Genomic DNA, 21,769 nt, shown 5'->3' with positions numbered 1-21,769 from the left:
TTACGTGGTTTTGCCCCTTATTCTATTAATATGCTGTATTACATAATCAAGTTTTCAGATATTAAGCCACCCCTCCAACTAGAGATTCAGACGTTCTCAAGTCTGTCCTGGGCGTGCCACATTCCTGAGCCCTTGTGGCCTTCTAGAGGCCCACAAATACACTGGAGCTTTTCAAAGCCCCCTGTGGACATCTCATTCCCCCAATTTTTCTTTTAAGTTGTTGGCTCACCTCTTGCCTGCCTCTCCTGGTATCACTCCCTCAGGCAACTACAATAGAAAACAATTAGTGCTTATTGTTTTTAGCAAGTGACTTGGGGACAGACTTTCCACCCTGGGCAAGCTCTGACTCAAGTAACGACAAGCCCTGAACATGGGGCTTTTTCGGGGAGCTGCCAAGTAGGTCAGCTAGTGACAGTTCGGTGGGGATGGGTCTTTTCAGAGCTCCAGACCCATTATGGCTGCTGGGCTGCTGGTTGTCTCAGCTACCATGGTTCTGTGACTGATGATTTTCAAAGTTATGGAGGATATTGTGAGAGCAAGATGGGAATAGTGAAAGTTATAGTGCCACAAAGTTTGCTCCGTTTATCAAGATTCCACCGTGTGTCTTCACTAAACCCTCCTCAGATTCTTACAAGCCTTTGATTAATTTCTAGACTTCTGAAAAGATGATTTCGACCATTTTTACCAGTGTTATCATTGTTTTTATGCATTTGCAGAAGTCCTTACTCCAAAGTTTGAAAAATGTTCTCCCTGTAGTTATTTGTTTATAAATTAATTACTTGAAATGAAATTACATGAGAAATTCAGTTCCTCGCTCACACACACTAGCCACATTTTAAGTGCTCGATAACAACATGGGGCTAATAATGAGTGTATTTAGTAATGCAGACAAATGTTGACATTATTGCAGAAAGTTCTCTTGGACAGGACCCAGAAGCAGGGAATCTAGAATCAGGGTAGAATTCCAGACACCCTTGATCATCCTTTGTGTCCTTCCATGTCTGTCCCCCACAGTAACCACACTGGAGTGGACTCCCTGTGTACCTTGCCGCCTTGGCACAGAGACTGGACAGAGTTGCCATCTATGAGGAATTCCTGCGGCTGACCAGAATGGTACCCAGCTGCAGAACTTTACCCTGGACGGAAAGAATGTCCTTGGGGATGGTAAGGCTCCCTGGTCTTTGGGGAAGAAAGTGAGGCCTTTCTAGGGACTCTGGAGGCCTGGGTCTGAGAGAACATTGAACTTTCTCAGGCTGGCAGGAGGTGGCATAGTCCCCCAGTCTTTACCCACCACTGAGAGAGAGAAAAGGACACCAGTGTAGTATGGGAGGCCCTCACCTTCTCCTAGACAGCTCTGTGACCTCAAGCTAGTCACCTCCCCTTTCTGGACTTTTGTTTCCTTATCTCTGCACTGAGAGCCACTGGGCCAGATGGTCAGTGAGGGCCTCCAGCTGTGTGTGAAGCAGACTTACAGGTTTGGGGGTGGTTGTGGTTCCTGGTCCACAGGCTATAGTTTGCCAAGTCCCGCTCTAGATGAGCACCAATGCGCTAGAACTTTCTGCAGTGGTGGAATGTTCTATCTGTGCTGTCCAGTGCATAGCTGCATGTGGCTGTCGAGTGCTTGAAGGATGGTATTGTGACTGGTCTTTATTGTTACTGATTTTTAATGTTACTGAGGTACTAGAATTTTTATTTTGTTTAACTAAAATTAATTTTAATTCAAAAAGAGACTTGTTGCTGCTCCATATCAGACAGCACTCCTCTAAGAGGTTGTCTGGGTAGAGGTACAAGTAGGGGGGGACCTGCACCCCTTCCCCCATGCCCATTGAGTGCTGCGTTTCCTACTCTCCTGGAGTTTATGTTGTAGCTGGCAATAACAAGAATAGAGAATTGAAAATTATCAATTATTTGATGTGAACAAACTCATACTTGCAGGTGGAAATCAGAGAAGACTTCCTGCAGGATATTACATTGTAGGTTAATCCTAGAAAATGAATATTAAGCAAATAGATAAAGGAGAAGGGGATGAATGTGTTTCTAGGCACGGAAGAACACTTTTGAGTGGGAATTTACAAATTTAGAGAGATCCCATAGGCTTGCCAACTGTGATGACCCATTCTCCCCCAAGCCGTCCTAAGAAAGTCCAGCTCAAATTCAGTCCTCTGTGCCCAGAGGTATGAATTTGGTTTAACTTATGAAACTTTTGTTCTGTGATAATGGTCTTGGATTTTGTAGCAAAGTGTGCTCACTTTTTAGAGATGGAAACTAAAATGGGGTGAAACATGATGATGTCTACTTGACTTTAATATTTCATTGAAAACATGGGATGAATCAAGGGTGGCAAGTGTTAATAATTTATACATTGATGAAATATTGTTTTAATTGGATGGAATATACATGGTTAAATTAGATGATGGATGTTTATGAGACTCTCCCTTTATTTTTCTGTGTCTAAAAAGTTTTATTAAAAAGAGTGAAACACACTCACATGCATTCTCCATTTCATTCACTTCCAGAATATTCTCCCAACAGAGATGACACCTTGACTGAGAAGCCTGGTAAACCTGCAGGAAGCCCCAGCCCACGGTAGGGGGCGAGTATCTTGATGCTGTGCCTCATCGAAGAGAACCATGCGCACAGGGTCTTGGATGATGAGGAAAGTTGGCCAACCCTTGTCAAGGATGGTTGAGGCACAGTGGGGTCAGCAGGAGCCCTGGGGCAATGACAGGAGGTGGCTCATCCCAGCACTTGTCTCCGCAGACCACCCCGTCTGGGCTCTCATCCTCATCTGCTTGGTGGGAATCCTGGTGCTCATCACAGGCCTCATCTGCTGTCTCCTGGTAAGGCATGACGTGTTGCTTGTCTTCTTACTATTGGGTTGTAAGAGCTCTTTATATATTATAAATACATGTCCTTTTCTAGGGATATGTTTTGCAGATGTTTTCTCCCAGTCTGTGTGTGGCTTGCCTTCTCCTTCACAACATGAGTCATTGGGGAAATGTAAGTGACAGTCATCCTGAGATTCCACCATACTTGAGAATGGCTAAAATTAAAAAGACTGACTATAGCAGGTGTTGTTGAAGATGTCAATTCACTGAAACTCTCATCGAGTGCTGGTGAAAAATAGCTTGGATGCGTCTTTAGTTATTACATACGTCTACCCAGCCATTCCTCCCCTAGGAATCCATCCAAGGGAAATAAACCCGTATGTCTATACACAGACTTGTACACACATGTTGATAACAACCAATTTATAGTAGACAAAAATGGAAAACAACCCAAATGTCCATCTACTGGTGAACGGATACACAAAGTGTGGTCTATCCCCACAGTAGAATACTATTCAACCATAAAAAAGAATGAATTATTTTTTTTTCATTATTTTATTGAAATTCTAAAGCGTGTTAACATTGTGTAATTTCGGGTGTTCATTATTATTTGTGAATTTTTGTATAGACTGCATCGTGCTCACCACAAGTAGTCTAAATTTTATCCATCACCATGCATATGTGCCCCTTTAACTCTTTCACTCAACCCCCAGCCCGCATCCCCTCTGGTAACCACTAATCTGTTCTCTTTATCCCTGTGTATGTTTATCTACTACATATGAGTGAAATCATGCATATTTGTCTTTGTCTGGCTTATTTCGTTTAACATCATACCCTCAAGGTCCATCCAGGTTGTTGCAAACAGGATGATCTTGTCTTTTTTTTCTGGCTGAGTAGTACTCCATTGTATATAATACATAGCACATCTTCTTTATCCATTCATCTGTAGCAGGGCACTTGGGTTGCTTCCATGTCTTGGCTATTGTGAATAATGCCGCAGTGAACACAGGGGTGCATAAATCTCTTTGAATTGTTGATTTCAATTTCTCTGGATAAATACCCAGTAGTCGGATAGCTGAAAGGTATGGTATTTCTATTTTTAATTTTTTGAGAAATCTCCATACTGTTTTCCCTGGTGGCTGCACCAGTTTGCATCCCCACCAGCAGTGTGTGAGGGTGCCCTTTTCTCCTTATCCTCTCCAACATTTGTTATTTTTTTGTCTTGGGAATTATAGCCATTCTGATAGGTGTAAGGTGATCTCTCATTGTAGTTTTGATTTGAATATCCCTAATAATTAGTGACGTTATACATCTTTTCATGTGTCTGGCCTTCTGTATATCTTCTTTGGAAAAATGTCTGTTCATATCCTCTGCCCATTTTTAGATTGGATTACCTGTTTTTTTGTTGTTGGATTGTTTGTGTTGTTTATATACTTTGGAGATTAACCCCTTGTCAGCTATATGATTTGCAAATATTTTCTCCCAGTTGGTGGGTTGTCTTTTCATTTTTTTTTTTTTTTGTGAGGAAGATCAGCCCTGAGCTAACATCCGTGCTAATCCTCCTCTTTTTTTCTGAGGAAGACCGGCTCTGAGCTAACATCTATTGCCAATCCTCCTCCTTTTTCTTTTCCCCAAAGTCCCAGTTGATGGTTGTATGTCATAGTTGCAGATCCTTCTAGTTGCTGTATGTGGGACGCAGCCTCAGCATGGCTGGACAAGAGGTGCGTCTATGCGCGTCCGGGAACCGAACCTGGGCCGCCAGTAGCAGAGCGCGCGCACTTAACCACTAAGCCGCTGGGCCGGCCCTATCTTTTCGTTTTATTCATCGTTTCCTTTGCCTTGCAGAAGCCTTTTAGTCTCATGTAGTCCCATTTGTATATTTTTTCTTTTCTTTCCCTTGCCTGAGTAGACATGGTATTGGAAAAGCTGCTGCTAAGACCGATGTCAAAGCCTGTACTGCGTATATTTTCTTCTAGGAGTTTTATGTTTCAAGTGTTAGATTCAAGTCTTTATCCAATTCGTTTTAATTTTGGTGTATGGATGAAGATAATGATCTACTTTTATTCTTTTGCATGTGGCTGTCCAGTTTTCCCAACAGCATTTATTGAAGAGACTTTCCTTTCTCCATTGTATGATCTTGGCTCCTTTGTCAGAGATTAACTGACCACAGATGTGTGGTTTTCTTTCTGGGCTTTCAGTTCTGTTCCATTGATCTATGAGTCTGCTTGTGTGCCAGTACCATGCCATTTTGATTACTATAGCTATGTAATATATTTTCAAGTTAAGATTGTGATGCCTCCAGCTTTGTTCTTTCTTCTCAGGATTGCTTTGGCTATTCGAGGTCTTTTGTTATTCCATACATATTTTAGGATTCTGTGTTCTATTTCTATGAAGAATGTCATTGGGATTCTGATTGTGATTGCATTGAATCTGTAGATTACTTTAGGTAATATGGACATTTTAACTGTGTTTATTCTTCCAATCCATGTGCATGGAATATCTTCCCATTGCTTCAGGTCATCATTGATTTCTTTTAATAATGTCTTATAGTTTTCATTGTATAGGTCTTTAACCTCTTTGGTTAAATTTATCCCTAGACACTTTTTTCTTTTTGTTGCAGTTGTAAATGGGACTGTATTCTTGAGTTCTCTATCTGTTAGTTCATTATTAGAGTATAGAATTGCAACTGACTGGGGTGAGTTGATTTTGTACGCTGCAACTTTGCTGCAGTTGTTGATTATTCTAATAGTTTTCTGATGGATTCTTTAGGGTTTTCTATATTTACAGTCATGTCATCTGCAAACAGCAAGAGTTTTATTTCTTCCTTTCCAATTTGGATTCCTTTTATTTCTTTTTCCAGCCTAATTGCTCTGGCCAAAACCTCCAGTACTATGTTGAATGCGAGTGGCGAGAGTGGGCACCTTTGTCTTCTTCCTGTTCTCAGAGGAATGGCTTTAATTTTTTCACCATTAAGTATGATGTTGGCTGTGGGTTTGTAATATATGGCCTTTACTGTGTTGAGGTACGTTCCTTCTATACCCATTTTATTGAGAGTTTTTATCATAAATGGATGTTGGATCTTGTCAAATCCTTTCTCTGCATCTGTGGAGAGGATCATGTGATTTTTATTCCTCATTTTCTTAATGTGGTGTATCACATTGATTGATTTGTGGATGTTGAACCATCCCGGCATCCCTGGTATAATTTCCACTTGATCATGGTATATGATCCCTTTAATATATTGCTGTGTTCGATTTGCTGATATTTAGTTGAGGATTTTTGCATCTGTGTTCATCAGTGATTTTGGCCTGTAATATTCCTTCTTTGTGCTGTCCTTGCCTGCTTTTGCTGTCAGGGTGATGTTGGCCTCATAGAATGAATTAGGAAGTGTTCCATCTTCTTCAACTGTTTGGAATAGTTTGAGAAGCATAGGTATTAAATCTTGTTTGAATATTTGGTAGAATTCTCCAGAGAAGCCATCTGGTCCTGGACTTTTGTTTTTTGGGAGGTTTTTGATAACCATTTTGATCTCTTTACTTGTGATTGGTCTGTTCATTTTCTCTATTTCTTCTTGATTCAGTTTTGGGAGGTTGTATGAATCTAAGAATTTATCTATTTGTTTTAGGTTATTGAAATTGGTGGCATGTAAGTTGTTCAGTGTATTCTCTGATTGTCCTTTTGATTTCTGTGGTATCTGTTGTAATTTCTTCTCTTTCATTTCTAATTTTATGTCTTTGAGCCTTCTCTCTTTTTTTCTTAGTGAGTCTGGCTAAGGGTCTGTCAATTTTGTTTCAGTCTTCTCAAAGAACCAGCTCTTTGTTTCATTGATCCTTTCTACTGTTTTTTTAGTCTCTATTTCATTTATTTCTGCTCTAATTTTTATTATTTCCCTCATTCTGCTGACTTTGGGCTTCACTTTTTCTTCATTTTCTGGTTCTATTAGGTGTAGTTTAAGGTTACTTATTTGGTATTTTTCTTGTTTGTTGAGGTGCATTTGTATTGCTATGAATTTCCTTCTTAGAACTGCTTTTGCTGCATCCCATAAGAGTTGTTTTGTTGTCTCTTCATTTTCATTTGTCTTCAGGTATTTTTTGATTTCTCCTTTGATTTGTGCATTGATCCAATGGTTCTTCAGTCATGTGTTCTTTTGTTTCCACATATCTGTGACTTCCCAATCTTTTTTCTTGTAGTTGATTTCTAGTGTCCTAGCATTGTGGTCAGAAAAGAAGCTTGATATGATTTCAATCTTAAATTTATTCAGGCTTGCCTTGTTTCACAACATATGGTCTATCTTTGAGAATGTTCCATGTGCACTTAAGAAGAATGTGTATTCTGCTGTTTGGGGAGGGTATGCTTTATATATATCGATTAAGTTCATCTGATCATATGTTTCATTTAATTCCACTATTTACTTGTTGTCTTTCTCTGCATGATTTATCCATGGATGTAAGTGGGTTGTTCAGGTCCCCTGCTATTATTGTGTTGCTGTTAATTTCTCCCTTTAGGTCTATTAATAGTTGCTTTATATTCTTTTGTGCTGCTGTGTTAGGTGCATATATCTTTATAAGTGTTATGTCCTCTTGGTGGAAAGTCCCCTTTATCATTATATATCCCCCCTCTTTGTATCTCATAGTCTTTTTTATCTTGAAGTCGGCTTTGTCTGATATAAGTATGCCAACACATACTTTCTTTTATTTGCCATTTGCTTGGAGTATCGTCTCCCATCCCTTCATTCTGAGCCTGTTTGTTTTTAGAGCTGAGATGTGTTTCCTGGAGGCAGCATATTGTTGGGTCTTGTTTTCTAATCCACCCCACAACTCTGTGTCTGTTGATTGGAGAATTCAATCGATTTACATTTAGAGTGATTATTGATACATGAGGACTTAATCCCACTTAATCTATATTTCCATTGTTTCTCTTCCCTTGTGTTTCTGACTACCATTTCATTTTGGGGGTTTTCTGTGGAGGTTTTCTCTTTTTTTATGATCTATGGCTCTGCTCTGATTTTTTGTTTGCTGGTTACTGTGAGGTTTGTATGAAGATCTCATAGATGAGATAGTCCATCTTCTGATAGCCTCTTATCTCCATTAGTCTAAGCAGGTTCCATCCCTTTCCTCTTCTCTTTCTGAGTTATTGTTGTCACAAGTTATTCATTTTTGTGTTGTGCATTTGTGACTAAGCTGAAGTGTTTATAGTTACTTTTGATGCTTTCCTTCCCTTCTTCTTTTAAGTTATAATTAAGCATTTGCTACCCTGTTGTGAAACAGAGCTGTAGCTTTCTGATTTTGTCTGTCTATTTATCTCTTTGCTCAAAGCTTTGTAGACATTTGCCTTCTTTTTGTTTCAGGTATGAGGGCGTTCTTGATCATTGCTTGTAGGGGAGATCTCGTGGCGATGAACTCCCTCAGCCTTTGTTTATCTGGGAAAACTTTTATTTCTCCATTGTATCATAAGGATCGTTTCACTGGATAGAGTATTCTAGGCTGAAAGTTTCTGTCTTTCACTATTTTTAATATATCATTCCATTCTTTCCTTGCCTGTAAAGTTTCTGCCAAGAAATACGCTGAAAGCCTGATAGGGGTTCCTTTGTAGGTTATTTTCTTCTGTCTTGCTTCCCTTCATATTTTTTCTTTGTCATTGGCTTTTGCCAATTTTACTATTATATGCCTTGGAGAAGGTCTTTTAGCATTGATGTAATTAGGCATTCTGTTGGCTTCATGTATTTGTAAGTCCGGTTCTTCCCCAGGTTTGGGAAGTTCTCAGCTATTATTTCTTTGAACAAGCTCTCTGCTCCTTTCTCCCTCTTTTCTCCCTCCAGAATAAGTATAATTCTTATGTTGCTTTTATAATTGAGTCATATATTTCTCCAAGAATTCCTTCATTTTTTAAAAATCTGACTTCTCTCTCCTCGTCCACTGGAAGCATTTCTATATTTCTGTCCTCTAAATCACTAATTCTTTCATCCATAATATCAGATCTATTTTTTAAGGATTCTAGATTCTTTTTTATCTCACTAATTATGTTTTTCATATCCAGAATTTCTGGGTTTTTTTTAATAGTTTTAGTCTCTTTGATGAAGTATTCCTTTTCCTCATTAATTTTATTTCTGAGTTCATCGAACTGTCTGAACATTCCTGTAACTTGGTGAGTTTCTTTATGACAGTTATTTTGAATTCTCTGTCATTTAGATTGTAAATTTCTGTGACTTCAAGGTTGGTTTCTGGAGACTTGTCATTTCCTTCTGCTCTGAATTTTTACTGTAGTTTCTTATGTTGTTTGATGAACTAATCTTTTGCCTGCGTATTTGTGGTAGTATCAGCTCACAGATTCCACCTGCTACCACTGTGGGGGAAGCATGAGGTGTGTCTCTGATCCCACCCCATATGCTGGAAGTTCTGTTGGTACAGTGGGTGTTCCCACCCGCTGAGAAAGCATTCACACTGGGCTCAGAGCTGCCGCCACACGGAGGCATCGCACTCCAGTTGTGTGACCACAGCACTACTATGGGTATTTGTGCCATCTGGGAGAAGCATTTGCATGTGCCAGATCTGCTGCTGCCTTTTCTTATGCTCATGCCAGCCTTTGTGCTTGGTGGGTGGGGCTTCTTCAAGGGTTCTGAGCATTGGCCAATCATTGGGACTCCATTGGCACGGTGGGATTTCCAACCATCCAGGAAAGCATTCATGTGCAGGTCCAGGGCTGCTGCCAACACCTCCCAGAGTTGCACCAAGGCGCATTCCTACTTTTGGGGATGCAGCAGTACTATTGGCTCTCACGCCAACCTGGGAAGCGCTCGGGCGTGTGCACAGTGCTGCCATGGAAGGGTTGGGGATAGGAATGAATTCATAGTACATGCAAGGACAAGCATAAATCTCAGAATAATTATTCTGAGTGAAAGAAGCCAGTAAAAAATGAGTACATAGTATATGATCCCATTTATAAAAGTTCTTGGAAAATACAGGAAAATCTATAGGGACATATACCTGATCACTGGTTGCCTGGGACTGAGAATATGTTTGCAAACGGCAGGGAAGGAGGAATTAAAATGAGCATGAGGAAATTTGGGGAGGATGGGCATTCCTTTTCTTGATTGTGGTGTTGGTTGAATAAGTATAATCAAAATGTATCAAATTGTTCACTTTAAATGTATGCAGTTTACAGTATGTCATTAATACCTCAATTAAGCTAGAACATGTAGGGGAAAGAGAGGGAGAGAGAGCCAAAAGAGGGAAAAGGGAAGGAAAAGAAGGACTGAGGGTGAAAATTAAATGGACAAAAGGAAGAAGGAGACACAGGAGGCATCGGGTCTCTGTGACTTTGGCATCTCCTTCCCCTGGAGTCTCCCATACTGGGCAACTGACTGGACCATTCTGATGCACTCTCCTCACCTCACAAGTCACTGTCTGCCAGCGAAAGAAGGAGGGCGACTATGAGGTCCAGTGACGGCGCCTGGGCTATTACCTGCCTCATGGCGACCTATGGAAGCTGCGATGACTAGATCTGACTAGATCTGAGGTCCCCTTTTCCCAGCTGGGGTCCAGAGGAGCTTGGCTGGAACAGAACGCAACCACATTGGATGGATTCAGGCTCCGAGCCTTTCTAGACTTGACCCTTGACTGGCTCACAGGGGCCTAAGCTGAAAGGTTTCACCTTCCTTAAGTCCTGAAAGTGACTGAAACTTCTGTCCTGTGGTGTCACACCAGTTCATCCCTCAGGAACACCAGAATTGGTGAAACCAGCACAGACATTGCCATCATGTAAAATCGAATTCCCACTTCAGTGCAAGGTTTCCCTTCTTAGGAAACTTTGGAACATCCCTCCCCTTGACTCTGTGTAGCCATCACAACCCTCTCGGTTCCTCCATAATCCTCCCCCACTGAAGGCCTGGCGGTCTCAGGTTCCCCTTTTCTGCTTCATTCTCTGAAGCTCAGATTAGTCAGCTGGGCCCAAGGGTTCAAAAGTCAACGTGTATACACTGGAAAAGAAATATTTCAAGTTTAAACTGAGGCTGGAGAGGTTTAAAGAGTTCCAGAAGGGTTGTCATATATCACTTGTAGGAGTTCTCCTTGCGGTGGAGAAAAGCTGTTAAGTGTTAAACATTTCTTTTTCTCTCTTTTCATAAAAGCCAATGCTATTTATTTATTTAAGCAATGCTGTGGTGGTTCCTTTAAAGTTTTGCTAACCTTCCCGGGCCACCTTCCTGTCATAAGCTGTTTTTTTTTTTTTTATCTGAAAACCCAGTGTTTCATTCCTTTTGGTTAAGTTTTAGAATTAGAAGCATGGATTGTGAGATGAAATCCTGAGTTCATGTGAGTTAGTTTGAGGTTGAAACAAGATGAAAGATCAAAAAGGTTTAAGTTGAGGTTTAAGGTGCGCTGAGCCCTCTGTCTTCTGCGAAGCCTGCGCATAGACTGGGTTTTTGCATTTCTCCCGAGTGTTTTGAATACAGCCCTCTCGAGGCTTTTGTTCCACAAAGCTAAAGTTGAGCATGAGAAGTAGGCTGAGCAACTGTGTTAGGTTCTCTGTTGTATGAAGCAAGTTCTACCAATAAAGAGAATGCAGTGCAGTTGAGAGAACAAGAAGAAAAAGAGAATGGAATTAGACTCATTGTTCTGAACAGAAATAATGTATACTTATATCTGGCACCATATCAGTGGTTCTAAACCTGATTGCTTGTCAGAATTACCCCAGAGGAGGTTTTAAAAATCTAGACTCTTAGGCCCAAGTCTATACTTGCTGAAGCAAAATTGCTCATGGTAAATTCCCAGGATCTGAATTTTTAAGGAGCTGTCTATGTATTCGGACACATGCAGTCCAAAAGTAGTCCACAGACAACGGTTTGAGAACTATGTATACAAGCAAAAAGAGCACCATCCACCAGCATGCCCTGCAGAGTGCTATCTGTCGTTCAGAGCAATCCTTAAAATGGCACAAAGAAAACCTTGAAAGCACTTTTGGCTTTTGAGATTTTTGTAACACCTCATCTTGGCAGTGTGACTACTTTCGCATGGACTTTTCCTCGCTTTACTTGGTTCTGGCAAGTGGGCAAGGTACTGGGTGTGACAGCTGGTGCCTGCTCCCCCACTTCCTCCTCCAAAGGAAACTGCTCCACCCGTCTCCCTTCTAGCTAGGGGACTCGACTGTCACCCTGAGGTTCTCACCAGAAAGGAAGCCCCTTCAAGGCCGCCCAGCTTCCAACGCCAGCAGTATGCAAAGGACACAAGAACTGGGCATTTATTTCCCATCATTTAGAATTTGAACTAGGGACTCGTCCTAGTCTGTTTGGGCTGCTATGACACAATACCACAGACTGGGTGGCCTATAAACAACAGACATTTATTTCTCACAGTTCTGCAGGCTGGAAGTCGGACATCAGGGTGCCAGCGTGGTCTGGTCCTGGTGAGAGCCCACTTCCATGTTGCAGATGAACATCTTCTTGCTGTGTCTTCACGTGGCTGAAAGAGAGCAAGCTAGTATCTCTGGCCTCTTTCTAGAAGGGCGCTAGTCCCATTCACAAGGGCTCCACTCTCATGGCCTAATCACTTTCTAACACCAGCACATTGGAAGTTAGGATTCAACATATGAATTTTGGCGGGACACAAACGTTCAGTCCGTTGCAGAACTGTCAAGAAGGAAACCCTTCTCAGAGAGAAGTATGGACCTGATGTGCAAAGGAAGGTAGACACCTAGAGAACTGGGGGCCTGCGAGGGACAGTAGAGCCACCAGGGTAGACGGTCCAAGTTTACAGATGTGCCTATGGACAGACCTGGAAGAAGTTTTACATCAATGAAATCAGTTACAATATACACTTGAAGATAAGGGGATGAATGTGTTTCCTCCCTAAGTTATCCATCAGGTAATTTGGTTTGCATCCTTCTACACTATTTCGTGTTGTGCCCTCATGACCCAGGGGGATGTGTTGGATGATAGTTCAGAGTAAGACTCAGAGCTTGGATGCTCCTGCCGAATCTGGCTGCAGTCTGGACCAGCAGTGCGAGCTTAGTGAGTTACTTTACCTCTCCATTCTTCAGTTTTCTCATCCATAAAAATAAAGAGAAAAATAGCACCCCATATGGTCACTGAGAGAACTAGATGAGTTAGTGCATGTAAGGCTATGGAACAGTGTCTAGCATTTAGTGAGCACCCAATGAATATTAGCCATTTTTATTACAGTGTTCCTTAATTATTTTGATGACAAACTAGTGTCTGAGAGAGACATATTTACCTGAAATGATGTCAACTGATGCTAATTTTGGAAGCTTAGAGAGGTCACTGATGAAATCAGTTTTTAAAAATGCAAAGAATCTTAACATAGACTTAGTAATTATTCCTGGGATTATGGTCTCAAATATTGGATACAGTTGTACATGTGCATTTAAAGAACACTCTAAAAAACTATTTAGAAAGAGTTATATTATGAATTTCAAGAAAATATAGTACAAAGAAAAAAGGAAAATAAAAACAAGCTACTTATATGTTATGGAAATAGTACTTGCAACTTGGCATAAATTTTCCAGTGATGGCATCTTACATGCTTTTAACAATTGCTTCAGATCCAACAACTTAGAAGATAATATGCTCTGGAAGAAAGTGGCTCTGATGATTACAGTGTTACTGATTTCGAAGAATACCTGTGACAAGTTTGAATAAACTTACTTTGTGAAATGGAAGAGTAAAAAAAGGTATCTCTAAATAATAAATATATTATTTTTCATGAGGTGTTATTTTAAATTAGTATGTACATCAAAATTAATAAATTGATTACTACAGTAGACATCTGACTAATTTAGCCACATCTTTGTAATTTTATATAATCGGGTTTCTTTCTGAGGATGCAGAAGGAAGGGCTTATACAGGTTTTGGTTTGCCATGTATGCTTTCCAGAATCTTTTTGTTTAATGGTTTTTAACACTGTGAAATGAGTTGTACATTTTTGTTTGTCCTTCACCCCTTGTGCCCACCCACCACCCCCATAGCCCCTGGTAACCACAATACAGTTTTCTCTGTCCATGTGTTGGTTTATATTCCACATATGAGTGAGATCATACGGTATTTGTCTTTCTCCTTCTGGCTTACTTCACTTAACATAATACTCTCCAGGCCCATCCATGTTGTTGCAAATGGGACGATTTTGTCTTTTTTTATGGCTGAGTAGTATACCACATCTTCTTGATCCAGTCATCAGTCGAGGGACACTTAGGTTGCTTCCACTTCTTGGCTATGGTGAATAATGCTGCAATGAACATAGGGGTGCATAAGCCTCTTTGAATTGTTGATTTCAGGTTTGTTGAATAGATTCCCAGTAATGGGATGGCTGGGTCATAGGGCATCTCTATTTTTAATTCTTTGAAGAATATGCATACCGTTTTCCATAGAGGCTGCACCAGTTTGCATTCCGACCAGCTGTGTATGAGGGTTCCTGTTTCTCCACATCCTCTCCAACATTTGTTGTTTTTTGTCTTGGTATTTATAGCCATTCTAACGGGCGTGAGGTGATATCTTAGGGTTGTTTTGATTTGCATTTCCCTGATGATTAATGATGTTGAACATCTTTTTCATGTGCCTATTGGCCATATGTATATCTTCTTTGGAGAAGTGTCTGTTCATTTCCTCTGCCTATTCTTTGATCGTGTTGTTTGCCTTTTTGTTGTTCAGTTGTGTGAGTTCTTTATATATTATGGAGATCAACCCCTTGTCAGATGTATGTTTTGCAAATATTCTCTCCCAGCTGGTGGGTTGTCTGTTCATCTTGATTCTGGTTTCGTTTGTCTTGTAGAAGCTCTTTAATCTGATAAAGTCCCGCTTGTTTATTTTTTCCTTAGTTTCCCTAGTCTGGGTAGGCATGTCATCCGAAAAGATTCCTTTAGGACCAATGTCAAATAGTGTGTTGCCTATATTTTCTTCTATGAGTTTTATAGTTTCGGGTCTCACCTTCAGGTCGTTGATCCATTTTGAGTTAATTTTTTGAATGGCGATAGCAGATGGTCCACTTTCATTCTTTTGCATGTGGCTGTCCAGTTTTCCCAACACCTTTTATTGAAGAGACTTTCCTTTCTCCATTGTATGTTCTTAGCTCCTTTGTCAAAAATTAGCTGTCCATATATGTGTGGTTTTATTTCTGGGCTTTCAATTCTGTTCCATTGATCTGTGTGTCTGTTTTTGTACCAGCACCATGCTGTTTTGATTACTATTGCTCTGTAGTATGTTTTGAAGTCAGGGATTGTGATGCCTCCTGCTTTGTTCTTTTTTCTTAGGATTTCTTTAGCTATTCGGGGTCTTTTGTTGCCCCATATAAATTTTACTATTCTTTTTTCTATTTCTGTGAAGAATGTCATTGGGATTCTGATTGGGATTGCATTGAATCTGTAGATTGCTTTAGGTAATACAGATATTTTAATTATGTTTATTCTTCTAATCCACATGCATGAGATATCTTTCCGTTTCTTTATGTCATCATCGATTTCTTTCAATAATGTCTTGTAGTTCTCATTGTATAGGTCATTCACCTCCTTGGTAAGATTTATTCCTAAGTATTTTATTCTTTTTGATGCAATTGTAAATGGTATTATCTTTTTGAGCTCTCTTTCTGTTGGTTCATTATTAGCATACAGAAATGCAACTGATTTTTGTAGATTGATTTTTGTACCCTGCAACTTTGCTGTAGTTGTTGATTATTTCTAATAGTTTTCCAATGGATTCTTTAGGGTTTTCTATATATAAAATCATGTCATCTGCAAATAGTGAAGAATTTCACTTCTTCATTACCTATTTGAATTCCTTTTTCTTGCCTAATTGCTCTGGCCAAAACCTCCAGTACTATGTTGAACAGGAGTGGTGAGAGTTGGCAGCCCTGCCTCGTTCTTGTTCTCCAAGGAATGACTTTCAGTCTTTCCCCGTTGAGCATGATGTTGGCTGTGGGTTTGTCATAAATAGCCTTTATTATGTTGAGGTACTTTCCTTCTATTCCCATTTTGTTGAGAGTTTTTATCACAAATGGATGTTGTATCTTGTCAAATGCCTTCTCTGCGTCTATTAGATGACCATGTGGTTTTTATTCTTTGTTTTGTTGATGTGATGTATCACGTTGATTGATTTGTGGATGTTGAACCATCCCTGCGTCCCTGGTATAAATCCCACTTGATCATGGTGCATGATCTTTTTAATGTATTGCTGTATTCGGTTTGCCAATATTTTGTTGAGGATTTTTGCATCTATGTTCATCAGCGATATTGGCCTGTAATTTTCTTTTCTTTGTATTGTCTTTGTCTGGCTTTGGTATCAGGGTGATGTTGGCCTCATAGAATGATTTAGGAAGTGTTCCACCTTCCTCTATTTTTTGGAATAGTTTGAGAAGGATGGGTATTAAATTTTCCTTGAATGTTTGGTAAACTTCACCGGAGAAGCCATCTGGTCCTGGACTTTTATTTTTTGGGAGGTTTTTGATTACTATTTCAATCTCTTTATTTGTGATTGGTCTATTCAGATTCTCCATTTCTTCTTGGTTCAGTTTTGGGAGATTGTATAAGTCTAAGAATTTATCCATTTCTTCTAGATTTTCCAATTTGTTGGCATATAATTTCTCATAGTATTCTCTTATAATCCTCTGTATTTCCGTGGTATCCGTTGTAATTTCTCCTCTTTCATTTCTAATTTTATTTACTTGAGCCTTTTCTCCTTTTTTCTCAGTAAGCCTGGCTAAGGGTTTGTCGATTTTGTTTATCTTCTCAAAGAACCAACTCTTTGTTTCATTAATCCTTTCTACTGTTTTTTGGTCTCAATTTCCTTTATTTCTGCTCTGATTTTTATTATTTCTCTCATTCTGCTGACTTTGGGCTTCTTTTTCTAGTTCTGTTAGGTGTAATTTAAGGTGGCTTATTTGGGCTTTTTCTTGTTTGTTAAGGTGGGCTTGTATCGCTATGAGTTTCCCTCTCAGGACTGCTTTTGCTGCATCCCATATGGTTTGGTATGGCATATTTTCATTTTCGTTTGTTTCCAGATAGTTTTTGATTTCTCCTTTAATTTCATCAATGATCCATTAGTTGTTCAGTAGCATGTTGTTTAATCTCCACATTTTTGTCACTTTCCCATTTTTTTTTTCATGGTTCATTTCCAGTTTCATAGCATTATGGTCTGAAAAGATGTTTGTTATGATTTCAATCTTCTTAAATTAATTGAGGCTTGCTTTGTTTCCCAACATATGGTCTATCCTTGAGAATGTTCCATGTGCGCTTGAGAAGAATGTGTAGTCAGCTGTTCTTGGATGGAGTGCTCTGTATGTCTACTAGGTCCATCTTGTCCAGTTTTTCATTTAATTCTACTATTTCTTTATTGACTTTTTGTCTGGATGATCTATCCATTGATGTAAGTGGGGTATTAAGATCCCCTACTATTATTGTGTTGTTATTAATGTCTCCTTTTAGGTTTGTTAATAGTTGCTTTATGTACATTGGTGCTCCTATGTTGGGTGCATATATATTTAAAAGTGATATGTCTTCTTGGTGGGGTGTCCCTTTTATCATTATATATTTCCTGTTTGTCTTTCTTCACCTGTTTTATCTTGAAGTCTACTTTGTCTGATATGAGTATGGCAACACCTGCTTTCTTTTGTTTGCCATTAGCTTGGAGTATTGTCTTCCATCCTTTCACTCTGAGCCTGTGCTTGTCTTTAGAGCTGAGATGTGTTTCCTGGAGGCAGCATATTGTTGGGTCCTGCTTTTTAATCCATCCTGCCACTCTGTATCTTTTGATTGGAGAGTTCAATCCTTTACATTATGGTAATTATTGATATATGAGAGCTTAATGTTACTGTTTTGTCACTTATTTTCTGGTTCTTTTGCATTTCCTTTGTTTCTTGTCCCATTTGTTTTGGACTGCCAATTCAGTTTGGTTGTTCTGTCTCATGTCTCTTCTAGTTTTCTCTTTGATTATCATATGTGATTTTGTTTTGATTATTTGTTTAGTGGTTACCTTGAGGTTTGTGTAAAAAATCTTGTGTATGAGATAGTCCATTATCTGATGGCCTTCTATTTCCTTATACTAAGTCAATTCAATCACTTTCCTCTTCCCCTTCTAAGTCGTTCTTGTTATACCTTATTCTATCTTGTGTTGTGGCTATGTATTTTCAGTGATGAGGTTAAATTTATTTTTGGTGAATAACTTCCTTTGATCATTGATTTTGGTATTTAAGTGGTTGCTAACCTATTCTGGTAAAGATCTACTATTTTTCTGAGTTTGTCTACCTATTTTTCTCCTTGCTCCAAGCTTTGTATTCCCTTTCTCTTCTTTTTTTCAGGCCGGAGGGCCTTCTTGAGTATTTCTTGTAGTGGGGGTCTCATGGCCATGAACTACCTTAGCTTTTGTTTATGTTTATCTGGGAGAGTTACTATTTCTTCATCATATTTGAAGGATATTTTTGCTGGATAGAGTATTCCTGGCTGAAAGTTTTTGTCTTTCAGTATTTTGACTATATCATTCCAGTCTCTCCTAGCCTGTAAAATTTCTGTTGAGAAATCCGCTGAGACCCTGATGGGAGTTCCTTTGTACATTATTTTTTGTTTTTCTCTAGCTGCCCTTAATATTGTTTCTTTGTCATTGACTCTGGCTAGCCTTACCACTAGGTGTTATAGTGTGGGCCTTTGCCTGTTGACATGTTTAGGTGACCTGTTGGCTTCGCTTACTGGTATTTCCTGCTCCTTCCCCAGATTTGGGAAATTCTCAGCTATTATTTCCTTGAATAGGCTCTCTGTTCCTCTTTCCCTCTCTTCTCCCTCAGGAATACCTATAATTCTTATGTTACATTTCCTAATAGAGTCAGATATTTCTCGGAGACTTTCTTCATTTCTTTTTAGTCTTAGTTCTCTCTCCTCTTCTATCTGGAGCATATCTGTATTGCTATCCTCTAAAATGCTAATTCTTTCCTCCATATTGTCAGCTCTGTTCTTTAAAGACTCCAGATTCTCCTTTATCTCCTCCATTGTGTTCTTCATCTCCATCAGCACTGATTGGTTTTTCTTTATGATTTCAATCTCTTTTGTGAAGAAACTCCTAATCTCATTGAATTGTTTGTCTGTGTTGTCTCGTATTTTGTTGAGTGTTTTTATGATAGCTATTTTGAAATCTCTGTCATTTACCTTATGGATTTCTCTGTCTTCAGGATTGGTTTCTGGGTGCTTGTCATTTTCCTTCTGGTCTGGGGATTTCATGTATCTTTGCATTGCGGTTCCTGCGTTGGCTTTGTTTTTCCTCATCCTGGAAATCTCTGGTTGTAATTTCCACCCGCCGCCACTGTGTGGGGGTAAAGGGCTGTTTAATCTGAGGCCCCTGTGCTCTGCCCCGGCTGTTCACTGCCATCCTCGATCCACAGGTCACTTGGTCTGGTTTGGTCAGCTGAGCTGCAGGGTCCGGTTTGCGGGAAGGGGGGTGCTCTCTCTTTTGCCCGCTGGGCCCCTGGCGTGGGGGGCTTCTCATTCGCCCCTCGTTATCCACTCTCTGGGGTGCTCAGATATTGATGGTACCCTGTAGCAATTCTGAGTCCTCTGTGTGGGAGTTTGCCACTGGCTGAGAGAGCCCAAAGAGCTATGGTTTCCCTGCAGAGGGCCGCCCCTCCCCCCTCTCTGGGAGCCGAGCAGACCAGGATCGCTGGTCTGATGGAGAGGGAGAAAAGTTCTCCTTACCTCTCCCCACTTCCTCCGGGGACCCAGCACGTTCCACTCTCAGATATGCGGCAGTGTGGATCTTTCCGATCCTGCTTTTCACTGTCTAGCATTCCGTTGTTGGTCTGTGACTGTTCCTTTTGTTGTATCTTATCAGGGGAAGAGTTTACGGGAAAGCTCGCTCCGCCATGACGCTGATGTCACTTTTACAGAATCTTTTTGACAAGCTCAGATTCTAAATACATTCCTTAAAAAAAGGGAGATGACTAAAACAATGACAAAAGTACACTTGTTATGCTACTGGAAGACATTAAGTGAAATACATCACTTTCGCCTTGTGCTACTATTGTGCTTATACAGGACTTGTCATTTAGTATTGCAGTTACATTTTGTATGTGTAATCTATTAAATAGTCTATATATGGCTAGATATATAACATATGCACAAATGTGTATCATAGAGTGTGTATTAGTAGAATATTTATATATGACTCATATTACCCATGTCTTACTTAGAAGACTGTGAGATCCTTTATCTTCATACATCTTGGTCCCCAAATAATGTTTGATAAATTAGTAGATACTCTCTTACGTGTTAGTCAAATAAATTTATAAAACAAAGAGTAAAGTCCATATTGAACCTAGTGGTGTAAATACTACTAAGAACAACAAAAATAGTTTCTCTGGCTAACTTTTTTGGATAATTACTACCTGCTAGTGAAACACACATTTTATTTCATTAAACCTCAGAATGACCATATTGAGTAGATGCTATTATTCTTATATTAGACGAGGAATCTTAGCCTTGGAGGTTCTGTCACTCACTCAGGTCACAGTAAGTTAAGGTCAAGCTCCGGGTAGACTATCTAACCCTAAAAGCCATGCTCATTTCTCTCCATTTTGTGAAGGCGGAAGTTCTATTGATAAAATATCATCTGAGAATTTTCTAAGTGTCAGAGACACATCTAAACTGAGTGATCAGTAGGAAACAACTTACTGTAGTGGAAGAAGATGGACAGTAAAGCCAGGTACTCAGGTACCATGAAGGAAATAAATAAAGGGGATGTGGAAGAGAGCCAGGGTGGGGTATGGGGGTGAGTCTGGGACTCTGAGAAGGTAACTTTGGTGTAAACAATCGAACAATGAAGAGGCAGCTCTAAGAAGATCTGAAGGCAGATCATCCCAAGAAGAGAGATTAACTCCTGCAAATGTGCTGAGATGAGATTGCATTTAGAGTATTTGGGGGACATAAAGAACGGCTGTGCATCTGGAGCCTGGAGAATAAAGAGGAAGAGAGGAGGGGCTGAAATCTGAGCGGAAAGAGAGCACGTCACATAGAGCATTAGAGACCAGGGTACACATGGTTTATACCTCACATGAAATGGGAAATCACTAAAAAATTTTCAGCAGAGAGTAACATGATCAGACTGGTAATTTTGAAAGACAGTATGGCTACCAGACGGCAGGAAAATGAGGAAAAAAAGGAATAAATTGAGCTCCAAATTTTTGTCCCAAGTAACTGAGGTGAGGAAAGCTTGAAAGAACAGTGAGTAGATTTAAGAATGAGGTGTTAAGAAAGGTTGAATCACATTTTTGGTTTGGGCCTAGCTAAAGTTGAGCTGTCCCTTATGATACACACGGACTCTTGGAATAGGCAGTTGGATACTCCATTTTAAAGCTCAGGAGAAAAGGCCAGGCTGGAGATACAAATCCAAAATTATAAGCATAGAGATGATATATAGAGCCATGGAAATAGTTGGGATCAATTAGTAAAAACGAAAAGGAACTGGGACAAGACTTTATATTCTAAAAATTTAGAAGTTAAGAAGAGAAGGTTAAAAACTAGGAGAGTGTGGCATATTGAAAACATAGAGGAAGAGATGTTTCAAGTGGTCAAAATTATCAAATACTAGTAAAAGTTCATGTAAAAGAAGTATATAGAAAAGACATCAGCAAATTGTACCTAAATCTAATTTTTTAAAAGAAAAATTAAAAATAACATTAGTTATGAGATTTTTTTAATATAGAAGAAAATTATCAAGGATGATGCCTTCAGTCTTTTTTTCAAAGCTGTTTGCATATGTTTTGTAAGAAAACTTTTTATGTATAACAGTCTCATGTATCTTGCTATTTCTTCTACTATTTGTAGAATTGAACACTGCATTTCACAATCAATCAGATTATTAAAAGTTGTATTAAAAAGATGAAAAAAAACACATGGCCTTCATAATGGCTCTTTAGTGGGTTATTGGAAAGAAAGTAAAATTGGAATGAATTGAAAGGAGAATG

General features: G+C 39.5%; 1 protein-coding gene across 18 annotated transcripts in view; it reads left to right on the top strand.

The window, feature by feature from the left end:
- Positions 1 to 21,769, top strand: part of LOC147911321 (uncharacterized) — a 207,098-nt gene that overhangs the window by 6,798 nt on the left and 178,531 nt on the right. For 8 of the 18 annotated variants that reach the window (XR_015550862.1, XR_015550874.1, XR_015550864.1 and 5 more), the window contains exons 8-10: positions 1,015 to 1,164; positions 2,517 to 2,840; positions 13,383 to 13,511. The gene's annotated coding sequence lies outside the window, so the exon portion shown is untranslated. Of the gene's footprint in view, positions 1 to 1,014; positions 1,165 to 2,516; positions 2,841 to 2,922; positions 3,001 to 13,382; positions 13,512 to 19,638; positions 21,530 to 21,769 lie in introns of those variants that run through there. The other 10 variants (XR_015550865.1, XR_015550868.1, XR_015550870.1 and 7 more) reach the window with 3 other exon arrangements.

Source organism: Ceratotherium simum, unplaced genomic scaffold (genome assembly GCF_057802395.1).
Source record: "Ceratotherium simum simum isolate JZ-2026a unplaced genomic scaffold, ASM5780239v1 HiC_scaffold_43, whole genome shotgun sequence".
NCBI lineage: Eukaryota > Metazoa > Chordata > Mammalia > Perissodactyla > Rhinocerotidae > Ceratotherium > Ceratotherium simum.
This window is presented reverse-complemented; position numbering and strand designations above follow the sequence as displayed.